The sequence below is a fragment of the Pistacia vera genome, unplaced genomic scaffold, assembly GCF_008641045.1.
Source record: "Pistacia vera cultivar Batoury unplaced genomic scaffold, PisVer_v2 Contig351, whole genome shotgun sequence".
Classification (NCBI taxonomy): Eukaryota; Viridiplantae; Streptophyta; class Magnoliopsida; order Sapindales; family Anacardiaceae; genus Pistacia; species Pistacia vera.
Window position 1 is genome coordinate 694,277 of NW_022196170.1, and position 13,006 is coordinate 707,282.

The 13,006-nt window shown below is 35.2% G+C and overlaps 1 long non-coding RNA gene across 7 annotated transcripts; it reads left to right on the plus strand.

The window, feature by feature from the left end:
• Positions 1-5,697: 5,697 nt before the first annotated feature.
• Positions 5,698-10,262, plus strand: LOC116139528. Of its 7 annotated transcripts, XR_004129480.1 has the most exons (8): positions 5,700-7,297; positions 7,496-7,716; positions 8,168-8,333; positions 8,416-9,420; positions 9,498-9,556; positions 9,648-9,738; positions 9,911-9,988; positions 10,082-10,262. It is a non-coding gene; the product is annotated as an uncharacterized LOC116139528 (long non-coding RNA). The 7 variants fall into 7 exon arrangements; XR_004129477.1 differs by having other exon boundaries at positions 5,699-7,297; positions 9,648-9,988; XR_004129479.1 differs by having other exon boundaries at positions 5,698-7,297; positions 8,416-9,579; positions 9,648-9,988.
• Positions 10,263-13,006: the final 2,744 nt, after the last annotated feature.

The following is a 13,006-nucleotide window of genomic DNA, read 5'->3' on the forward strand; positions in this document are numbered from 1 at the left end:
AAATCTGATAAAATTACAAAATTAACCTTTACATATTTATATAATTACAAAAAAGAAAAAACCTTCCATATATATAGCCAATTTTTCCTACACTGTCAACCTTAAACCTCTATAACCTCCTTTTACCTCTAGCTCCAAGCTGACTTCCGTCACTCTATTCTCCTCCTCCTTCTCCTCCTTATCGTCCTTCTCTACTACTTCAACCTCTTCTCATCAAATATAGATATCTCTAACAACAACATCAAGAACTCCTCTTTATCTTCTCCTTCCTCCACCTCTTCTTTTGTGTCTACCGAGTCAACTCTCAATGATTCTTCCAATGCAACTCCTTAGAATGCTTCATATACAACTCCAAATCACCGAACTGCTTGTGACAACCACAACACTCCTAACACTTCCAAATTTTGCGTTCCTTAGCGAAATCAATAGCTTCCCTAAAAATACTCCATTTCAAATGACAACTTATTGACTTCCAATGCCTTTCAAGCTCTTTGATACTCACTTTATAGAAATTCATTTTCTTCTCACCACTCAATGTACCCTATAAGGACTTAAGTTTTCTTTCTTTTCATCCCTAACCTCATATTACTTCTCTATACCATAATGAGTCTTTACCTACTTACACCATGCCAGCTGTCGATTTTGCTTTAAATTCCTTCTTATCTTCTCTAGTTCTTTAACCATTCCTGTATAAACCACATGCCTTTTCTACACTCTTTTCACTAGCCTTTTTGACAAAACCTTCAAAAAACAAAGCTTCTACTCATCCTTACAGATTTAAATACTGCTCAACCATTTCCTTCTCATATTCAATTCTTGAGACTTTACTGATCGGTTCACATTTCATTCTTATAACAAACTAACTAGCCCAGATAAATTAAATTCTCAATCTTTAAGTTCACCAGTTCTTGCATACATTTATCACTTTGTCCTAATCTTTGGCATTGGCAAAGCCTTTTGATATAGCAAAACAATTGCACAAGAAGCAAAATGGATCAAACATGCAATGACATCACGACAAATAAGCCGACTCATATGCCTTTTCAAAGTATTCGATCATTTCCTCAAAATATTTGGTCATTGTTTTGCCAATAAACTGGAGAGCTACAACTTCAAGGTATAGAATGTGAGGGATTCTTGGTGACAAGAAATTGATTTCCTAACCATCTGTCAGGCCTTGAAGTAGTTTCCTGTTGATTGCCTCTTGAACTTGCAAGCTTCATGAAAAATCACAGGGTGTAGTGATTTAGTCGATGGTGTGGTGGCTTTGAGGTAGAAGCAACGATGGTAGATGAGGTGGGGTTAGATTGGAAAGAATGTCTCTTTTTCTTGCCATATTTTTTGTTGGTTTCTTGAGAGAAAACAAAATTATGATGAGTTAGTTATTTTAGGGTGGGTTTTCTAGTTAGGAGATAACAGAATTGAAATGGGCGGGAAATGGAATGAGGGCAAAATAGGAAATTTGATATCACTTACAATGTAATTTATGATTAATTAGGATTGAGCAAAAATGCCAGGTGGAACCGGAACCGTCAAGCACTCAACGTTCTAGTTTTGGTTCCTAATTGGAATCGGAATAAGCTGTAGGTTTTAGTTCTAAAATTTAGATACTTGTATTATGCGGTTTTGGTAACAGTTCCATCACTAGGAACCAATCCAAGAATAGGGGAAAATTCTAATTTTAGCAAAAATAGGGGTTGTATAATTTATGGTTCACATATATTAGTAATTCGAGTCTTCTGTTCTTTGTCTTCCTCGCACAGCCTCACTTCCCTCTGTTCATTGTTTAAAACCCAGACCAGCCAACCATTGGATTGGGAATCGGTAGCCTCTTCGGTCCATTTCGGTTTCAAGGGGTTTATACATTTCAAACCTTAGGGACTAAATTGTAATTTTCTAAGGGTTTTTTTGCAATATTTTAAAACTTTAGGTACTCGTCTCATTTTTTTTGTGTATTTGCAATAAATTAAAATTTCAGGAACTAATTTGTATTTTGTAGGGGTATTTTCAATATACTAAAATTTAAAAGACTATTTTAATTTTTCTAAAATTTTTATTGTGACGTCACCGTCCAACTGGTTAGACTGGTCAACCCAGGACCCAATCAACTGACTGGTCACCCTCCCAGGCTAGGTTTTAAAACAATGTTCATGTTTGCAAACCACAAGCTATGAGCAAATTTTCTCTTGATTTTGTACCATCCTCACTGTTATCGTTTTCATTCGGCTATTTCTATACAGGAAGAGGGAATTTAAATGAGGGAGAAAAAATTTCTCTCAACTTTGGGATAGATGTCAACGCCGCCGCTAGTTGTTTTTCACCATTTTTTGGCGCCAAACAACTTTCCCAAATTTTCTTGTCAGCTTAGCCACCTTTACCTACCTATTTGTTGCACGTCAGGCTTCAAAGTCATGCAATTGCCTTATCTAGCCAACCGCTCACACAACCCACTTTGTGCTGACTATGTTTTAGTGAACCAACACGCCCAATTCTCCACAATCGCTTGCCCCAACGCATGATTGTGTGCTACTTGATGGGCTCTGAGCGCGACCTACCCTACCACACCGCGAGCCAATGTGCCTTGACTGCCTTGCATGTTGTTTGCTTTTGTTTGTCACCTCCATGCCCAAAATGTGCTTTGTGGAGTCGATTGATTGTTGTTAGTTGAGTTGTGGAATTGTTTGTGTTTGTGGAGTTATTTGGTTTTTTGTTGGAGTTGGTTGAGGTTGGTTTATTTTTACTGCCCCCCACCTGCTTACGAAAGTCCTCACCCAACGGTATAGGTATCGTTGTAATTTATATGAACAGTAGATGATATATTTGTAATTTATGTGAAAAGTACAGGATACCCGAACCGATAGGTTCTGGTTTTGGTTCTAGTTCCGTTCCAATGTTTAGGAACCACACAATACCATTTCCGGTTTTGGTTCCTCAAACTCAGGAAGTAGTACTGTGTAGTTTCGATTCCGATTCCTCATTTGTGGCCAAGTGCCCAGACCTGCTCAGCCCTAGATATAATGACATTATTCTAGAAAAGGAAACTTGAGTTTATTAATATAATTTATAAATTTTAAGGACGATTTTGCAAAATTAAAATATTGCAACTCGGCTTATGATATTTGTTAAGGTTGAGATACGCCTCGTCGTTTGTGTGTTTCTGAATAAGTTGTCTAGTCGTCTCGTCAGTCAGGGTGGGTTCCCTTAAAACTATCTACCCGCTACAAGGAAATCCAGTTGGGCAATCATGAACTTCACTTTAGCGCGCTTAGTACTCAACCTTGAAGTCTTTTCAAAAACTGCAAGTATCGGGAGAACTATGGCAGCTACCTTCTTTTAACGTCCCACTCCGAAAAAGAAAGTTTTCTGCTTTTGCGTTGAACCCCAAACGTGAAACAGTTATTTACTTGTATTGTATATCAAGCAGTTTGGTTGGTTTTTGTTAAGAAGATGGAATTTTTAAGACCTTTGCATGATTTAGAGACCTCAGAATGATTAAGATTTTAAAATTTTCACTTTAAAATTTTCTAGGAGTTATTTTGTTTACACTTAAGCTATAATAAATTTTTAGATATTTTAAGGTGTATTATTAATGAAAAAAATATTTGTACTACTATATTTAATTATGAATATATATTATTGACTTAATTTGTAAAGCACTTGGCATTTTAACTAAAAGTTATAGAAATTTTATTTTAATTTAAATAGAATTACTTTTCTCTTTGATTAATTAAACTTACTATTGTGTTTTATATTTTGTTAGGTTGAAGCTGACTTGATAGAAAATACTATCAATTTATTTTCAAAATACTGAATCATAATCCGAAATTGATTACAAAGGCCTCGTTGGAGTAAAATCGAGAATCAAGGACATTGATCACTACTATGTATTGAGTCAAAAGATATTGTCAAATTGGTAGGAATTTGGAGAATGGGAGGTATGTAAGACAACTCTCGCTCGTGCAGTATTTGCCAAACTTGCAAGTCAGTTTGAAAGTGCCACTTCGAGGAAATGTAGGGAAGAGGTGAAAAAACTACATCAAATTATTTGAGTGAAAATTCTTTCTGCATTATTAGAGGACCATATCCATTTGAGTCCACCTTCACTAAAGAGCTTCGTAGTAAGAAGGTTTTAATATTTTTGATGATGTGACATGTGTAGAGCAAATGGAAAATTTAATCGGAGATCCTCATTGTTTAGTCTTGGAAGTCGCATAATAATAACATCAAGGGATAGACAAGCACTTAAAGTTTGTGGAGTGAGTCATGATAATATATATGAGCTTAAGGGATTAATGGATAATGAAGCTCTTGAACTTTTCAGTCGACATGCCTTTAAGCAGGAGTATCCTCCAACAGGTTACGAGGAGCTATCAATAAGGGTAGCAACATTCGCTGATGGTGTTCCATTAGCTCTTAAAGTTTTGGGTGGCTTACTTTTTGGCAAGCCAAAGTTAGTATGGGAAAGTGCCTTATGTGACTTACAGGGAAATCTAAATCCAACAATCCAAGATGTGTTGAAAATAAGTTACGATGGACTTGATTGTCAAGAGAAAAATTTATTTCTAGATATTGCATGCTTTTTGGAAAAAACTAAAAACAAATTTAAACGTCTTCCAATAGAAATTCTTGATGTCATTCAATTTGTCTCTGACTTGAGAGTAAGTAATCTCATTGACAAGTCTCTCATAACTATAGAATACAATGAGATAGGTATGCATGATTTGTTACAACAAATGGGGTAAACAGTAGTTGAGCAAGAATCTAAAGATCCAGGTAAACACAGCAGATTATAGCGTCATGATGATATCTATCAAGTGTTAAGAAGAAACACGGTGAGAGACTAACTGATTAATTTTTTATATTATTATAAATTGGATAACATCATCCATTTATTATTATTAATTTTTAATCGTCATGCATCATGTACGTCCACATTCTATACTTGCTAATTTATTAGTTCCTACAGGTAAGGGTTAAGTTAGATTTGGGGCATGCCTACATTTGAATTTTACAAAAAAGAATCCGAGAAAAAAATAAAATAGATTATAATTTTATAACTACATGTTGTAATAGTAGGCTTTGACATTTATTTAAGATACTAATTTATTGTCATTTGATTGTTAGGGAACTGAAGCAATTGAATGCATCTCCTTGGATATTTCTAAAATAAAAGAGATAAACTTGAAGTACGATGCTTTCTTGAAGATGCAAAACCTCAGATTCTTGGACTTTTACTCGAACTTTTACTCGGACTTTTACTTGGCCTTTGAAGAGGATTACTCTGGAGACTTCTCGTACTTTTATTGTAGATGCTGCTTAGATAAATACGAGTGTCGTGGCGGTTTTAGTTGTCAATATTGCTCACCGAACGAAGAGAATGAGAATAAGGTTCGTGCTTTGCAGGGCCTAGAATTCAGTTCATATGACATAAGGTACTTTCGCTGGTTTGGATATCCTTTGGATTCATTGCCATCAAATTTTGAGTTGCAAAATCTTGTTGCGCTTATCATGCCTAGTAGCAAAATTAAACAACTCTGGAATGGTCTCCAGGGATAAATATTTATCTTGATATTCTCTTTTTTTGTAGAAAATCATAAAGCTAATCATATAATTTATGTTACTTCCTCGTCTCCTTAATTTATTGTTTGCAGCATTTAGAGAAGTTAAAGCATATTAACCTTATCCACTCCAAGCACCTAATCAGAATTCCAAATCTCTCAATGATCCCAAACCTTGAGAGTTTGATTCTAGAAGGTTGTATAAGTTTGATTGAAGTTGATCCGTCAATTCAATATCTAAAAAAGTTGAATAAGTTGAATCTTAAAGGTTGCAAAAGCCTTAGAATTCTTTCCATGGACATTCAATCAAAATTTCTTACAGAACTTATGCTCTCTGGTTGCTCAAGTCTCGAGATTGCTCCAACCATCACGTGTAACATGATTGAAGTCTATTTAGATGGAACATCTATAACAAAATTGCCTCGCATCGAACGTCCATCAAGCCTATTCCTCTTGGATCTTGCATTCTGTCCAAGGCTTGAAAGTCTCCCCCGCGACATTTGTGAGTTGAAGACTCTTATGTACCTTGATCTCACACCTTCCTCAAACCTCCATAGATTCCTCAACAACTTAGGACAATTAGAAGATTTGGAGGCACCCAATCTAATTATACTGGCACAAGAGAACTACCACATGCCATATCATCTTTGAACGGTCTTCAGAGGTTACCCTTAGGTGAACCTATTCCAATCACGAGGTTTCGCGACTGTGTTGGCACAATTTTTTGTCTGATCGCCAACAATTTATTGTCTTCGACCAATATGGTAAGACAGAGGTGAGGGACGAGAGTGCCGACTTGGATATGTTTCAATGCTACAGTGTTATGTCAGATAATGTATTACTGACACATATCGATGAACCTCAGTTGGTCAGAAAAGAAATCCGGTATGTTCCTTCTGATTTCAGTGGAGAAAATTACAATGTAAAGAAGTGTGGCCTTAAGATATATTTCCACGATGGTATTGATGGACAAGTGAAACAATACGAAGGAGATTTCAGTTTAAACGTGGAGGAGGAACCACAACCCAAATGACAGAAATTTGATGTCTCCACCACTCTCAGTCTCTAACGAAATTGCAATCTGCTTGACTGGTGCAAAACTTTTCCCTCTGACAATAGTTTCATGCTCAGACCCATTTTACGAAAAACCTCTCCTCATTGCTTATGGTTTCCAAGTCAGAGGAGAGCTCTGCTGGGTCAAGATTTTCCTGTACTTTCGCTAAAGCCACCTCTGCCATTCTCAATTTCAGTGAGCGACATGGATCGCAATTTCTTTTTTGTTTTATCTTTAGAGTGGTGGTGGTGGTGATTTGCCTGTGGGTGGCGGCTGTACATAGTGGTTTGTGATGGGTGGGGTTTAGTTTCTTGATGAACGGCGGTGTTTTGTGGTGGCTGTGCGGTGGGAGGCTACGATTTGCAGTTGTGGTGGGTAGGATGTTTTTGGAAGGGTGGGTCAATAATACTACTACCTTCTCTCACAATCCCACGTGCTGCCACTTCAATTGCCACGTCACTTCCCAAAATTAAAAAAAAAAAAAAAAATTCATACCCTAAAATTCAAATCCACATGTTAAGGGCTATCGTCTTCCACCACCACTCACCACCGTCATTCTCTCTTCCTCTTCCACTACCGTTCAATCCTGTACAAAACCCACACGTTTCGGGCTTCGACCCCCACCAGCGCCATCTGTCCGCTACCGCTACCACCACCACCGCCGGCTGTCCTCTTCCAACACCAGGTGAGACTTTGATGACTATCGGGCGGGATTTGAAAGTATCAGCTTATGTCATATTACATCTCTGAAGCTAAAATTTCTTGAATTTTATATGCTAAGTACAGATAACATTTTTATTACTTTGTCAAGTGGGAAATCTATCTTCTCATAATACCTTTTTTGTTTTGTTTTCTTTTTGTTTTCTTCTTTTGTGGCTTCCAGTGGAACCAGTACATGGACAAAGAGCTCCGTGATGCTTATTATTACAACTGGCCTGTCTACTTCCCTTAGGCTTTTCTGTTAAATAAGCACGCTTTTGTTATTGTTATATTGGACAATGAGACTCTACCCTGAAGACAAAAGTTGGGGTTAACAAGCCAGAATTGCTTCCTGAAGTATTCACTCCTGCAATTGATGTGGCTGGGTTCCTATCCGATGGGCAGGTGGGGTACTCTTGTGTCATTTATGATTTGGAATTAGTTTTATACTTTAGACATTCTCTGCAAGCTTTCTGGGTTTGTGGAACTTTATTTGTTTACTTAGTATGCGTGTTATTTGAGGTAATTGGTAATACTGTTATTGCCGAACAATTCAGAAAGAACATGATGAAGTATGGAGCAGCGGTTTACAGATAGTTTTTATTCGTTGTTTCCTCTTTTCATATTGTTGTCCATTTATGTTGGTAGATATACATTGTTTAGTGTCTTTGGCATACACTTGTCAGAGACATCACAATAATTTTTGTTAGTAGATGTAAATTGTTTAGTGTTCATTGCAGATATACATTGTTTAGTCTGAACCGCCGGCTGTCCTCTACAGGAAGCAATTTTGGCACAAAATTAGGATCGTTGATTGATGTTCATGATATTTATTGATATAGGTGTTTGTTTTCAGGCTACAGATTAACCAGTAAGGGTAGTCACGGAAGATACTGTTGGAATTAATTAGTCTTCATACACTAAGTCTGAACTTGGTGTTGGTGTTGCATCAAAGTACCAAAGATGGAAGAGTGCAGTAAAAAAAATCAGAGAACTCTTATTCTCATTTCAATGTTGTCGAGGTAATTTTTTGGTTGTTATTTCTCTTTATTCATTAATATGATTTTAATTTTTTTTTTGTGGATTTTCCACTCTCTTTAACAGTTTGCTGGATTCAATCCTTTGGAAAGGTCCCTGTATTTTGGGCCCTCCTTCGATTTGGGGCAGGTCAGTCAATGCAGATTTTCTATTTTTGCGGGAAATCAGTTTGACCGATTTGTGGAGGTGGATAAGAAAAGACGGCGTGCAAAGCTTGTAAATATTTCATCAAAAAAGTTCGAAGAATAATTTTCCTTCATTCAGGCTACTTAGATGATTTATACTGATCTCCAGTGCACCTCCTGCATTAATTTGATGGTTGCTGGTTTTTATTTTCGATCTCCGACCAGAAGAGTTTTACTTTGTACACAATTAATGTTTTCTTGTGTATGGCAACGGAATTTTCCTGAGCGAGAGGCATTTAATGTGCAAGATGGAACGAAAAGCAGGACATTGAGGCAGGGCTTCATTTGCTTCAAGTGAGAACTTGGAGGGTTACTTTTATTATTCTTCAAACCTTTGAAGATCTTATACTCAGGATATGTTTTTCTACTTGTACGCTTGAATTACTTTAAGAAAATTTTGATGCAAGGCACAACAAATGAGAGACAGTTCTGCTTTTTGATTAGTGTTTACTCACATTGTAGAGTCTCACCCATTTTTTGTTGAACCTGTGGGAGTGACTTATCAGTTTTTAGAATATTTTATACTTCACATAATTCATAACTGCTCCAAAGTGATGATATGCTTATAAGTTATGCTACAATTTAGATTTTGAGGTATAATTTGATTACGATTTCCCAGAGAATAATAAAATAATTTCTGAAATTAAATCAGAAATGATATAACAAATATTCTTTGTAGTGTTGGTGTGTAATGTACCAGTCCGGCAGGTCAGAGAAAAAAATCCTCTCCTGATTTTTACTTCCAGTTAAGGCCAACTACAGACTATCGTTAAGTAACTAGATAAAATAATAAAATTCCTGTGATCTGCTCGGGGACTTAGTGGACCGATAATTCTTCGACTATCTGCTTGGGGCGCCCGTGATCTGTTCAGATGAGGTTACAAAGGTAAAGATAACTATTTTTTTCGGTGACTATAACATTTATATTCTTTAGCTTTTGAACTTACTGGTATTTGGATGCAGGATACTTATAGTGGATTTTGTACCTGAATTACATATAAAAGATATGAAGTCAATTCTTCGTAAGCACAAGAAACAGTTTGTGGTAATTCTTTGTCCTCGTTTAATTCTTATTCCAGAAATAGATAACAGTACCATTATTTTCTTAATCAGGCAATGGTGTATTATTGTTGCTGCCTTGCTGCTGAGATTTATGATGGTTAAAGAAAAATCCCATTTTATATATGGATTTTCATATAAACAAGTAAGTTTGGTCATTTAAGTAACCTTATAGTCATACAAGGATAGTTTTGGTGTTTGAATTGATCTCTCTGGGACAGTAATGCGGTGACATCAATATGCTTACTACTACATAATAGCATTCTGCTTAGTTGTTTTTGAATTGATAATTTCTTGCTTTTAATCACTCTCTACAGAAGCAAAAAGTGATCAATTCATGTCCTTGTGAATTTAGCCTTGTGAAAAGATTCTGGAAATATATATTGGACCGTGAGGTATCAACGCCATTCCAAATTGAAAGATCATATATTTAGCATCTGCTTGCAAAATTTGCCTTATGGATGTTATTTTTTCTTGTTTATATACAGGGTTTATGTGGAGATACCTTGTGGGCTTCCATTTCAAACAACTCTTTAATTTCCATTGCTCATCTTCTAAAGCATTGTACATTTGAAGTGACTGGGAAGGTAGGAGCCGTTACTTATTGAAAATTTATTTCTGATAAGGGGCCAATCTAAGGATGAGTTCGTCACTGCTGGTGGTGTTCCATTGTCTGAGGGGTTCCATTTCTTTCATAATCTAAGGAGAGGTGTAGTTCCATACCAATTACCATTTGTTAACTTCTCGTTTATTAACATAATAACATGATGATTCCACCTTGTAGGATTGAATTCATGACCCTAGAGCTTAGATAAATAAGGGAGCGTGTTTGTATGTGTCTAAATGAATTTGAACTTTTCATGCAGGTACTAAATGTTGATGGTGTAACTGGCGGTTTCAATTTCCAGGTGAGGAAATTTTGTGTGAAGATACAAACACATTGTAGCCACTGCTCTCCAATCTCAGTTTTTGTTTGTACAGAATGCTTGGTCTGGAGGAGGCGTCGCGGGAACAAGTATAGGTAAACTAGCAAGTAACGCTACTCTAAAGGAGAGACAATAGATTTAATGCGAGTAATATTCAATCTCAAAACCTCTTGTAGAACGATAAATTTATAAATTTAAAAAAAAAAAAAAAAAAAATTGCTAAATTGGTTTCTCTTGTGTCGGGCTAGTTCTCTTTTCTATCTTACTGAGGGTAACGTTATCCTCTCGACATAATCTGTGGATGAAAATCAGTCGATCCTACTTTGATTTAAGGGTTGTCGGAGGAGGTAACGTTACCCTATCCTGTAAGATTTTTGTTAATTATTGATGAATCAACCAGCATCACAATTGTTATTTGTTAGCCTTTTGTCACCTTAAAGTGGAACTATACTTTTGGTAAAGAAATGAAAATGAGGCAGACATGATACTGATGCCCAAACCTCAGTGGCCATTAATCCGTTATCCCAACCCAAAAAAGATAAGACACAAAACTACAAGAAACCTAGCTGGATTACCATTTCTGATCTAAGCAATAAAGGAATAATACAATCACAAAAATTATGAATGCTGATGGATGAAAAAGACATTCAAATTGTTACTCTCATTCAAAAGAATACATTCATTTTGAATGATCTGTCATTCTAAGCTTTAGGATGTATAACTAAGATGTATAACATTATTCTTGGAATAATAATTTATAAAATACTACAATATTACTTATCCATGTATAGTCTAGCTATAAGGTTGAACCAAGGGGACTATGTATGACTTTAATCTATACTCCTATGAGGTAAATTGGCAAAGGTAGTTCTATGATTTACTTAGACAGGCTAGGATGGTAGGTCGTTGTAGGATAACTTCTCTTGATGATCAGTCGAGATATTCGTAAATTGGTCTGAACACTTCGGTTAACAAATAAAAGAAAAAAATAATAGAATATTGAGATTCATAAAAATCTTATAATGTGATATATATATATATATATATATATATATGCCAATTTAAATCTTATAAAGGTTTGAATTCATTCTTAAATCTTGCGAACATTAGGTAACGTTACCTTGATACTGTAGTACAAGATGTATGATAACTTAATCAAATTGATACCTAATATATGCCACCAACTTTTAAAAAGTGTAAGAAGATGACAGACAAACATGCTTATAGGCTATAGCCGCCACTAACGTTGTCCCCACCACCGGAGTCACTCTTTTACTTTTCCAATTTTCAACCCCTTGTCCCCTTGACCCGCCCTTTAACTTTGAATCTTAATTTAATCTTAAATTAATTACTTCCTAATCCCTCTAAAGTAAACGTGGACCAATTATCTTTTCGTCCAAATCAATGCCATAATTGAACATTGACCCATCTTTTGATTTTAAAACTCCATTTCAATTATCATCATCATTATCGTTATTTTTAGGCATGGCCTAAGGGATAAGATAAAGTAAGTTGATAATCCCTTCTTGCAAAATAGCAGTTTTCTAACTAGACCGGATAACAAGATTTTGATTTACTCATAACTCTTATTTTCGAGTCATATAAAATGATTATCAAACATAAAAAAAAAAAAAAAAAATTACACTTTTTTAAAAGTATAAAATACACTAATATTTTATTATGTAAAAAAATAAATAAAGGGTTGCCAACTGACAACTCCGATAAAAATTTAGAATAATTTCATTAATTATAAAAGAATGAAAAATTAACAAATTAAAGGTATTTTATTGGACTTTTTGTTAATTATGTCATACCCTTAAAGACCAAAATAGATTTGACTCGAAAATTAGCATTGAAAATTCATCTATGCAAAGTCGTGACATCGGTTTTGCGCCAAAGCATAAAAACACTAATAATTTTTTTTCGATATAAGAATCTAAAATTTCAACCATTTTTAAAAAGTAAAGATATTCATAGAGGTAATAGATTATATTTTAACCACTAGTGTTGTGTTCAGATGACAAAACTTTATTCATCTAGAATAGTTATTCTGAGGTCTTGTGTTCAAGTCTCACAAAATTAATCATTTATTATATTTATATTTTACTTGATTCATTAGGTTTTGTAAAGTGTTTAATAAACCTTGATGATTAATTAAAATGTATACAAACAATCTATATTATATTTTTAATATATTTTTTTAATTGTAATATGAAACGGAGACCTAGTCAAAGTTATAAGTCAATGTAGTTTACAAACATCTCCGATGAAAAATCAGGATGTTGGACCGATAATTAACGAAACATAAAAAAATCATCAACTGTCCCATTATTTTAAGTGACTTATCTATTAGGTACTATTGTTATGGCGACATTTCATTCAAACCTAAACTCTTGAAAGTGACACCAACGGCACCGAATTTTCAAACTACCTTATTCTATTTCTGTGCACCGAAACACTTAAATTTGTCTTCATGTCCTTTCATTT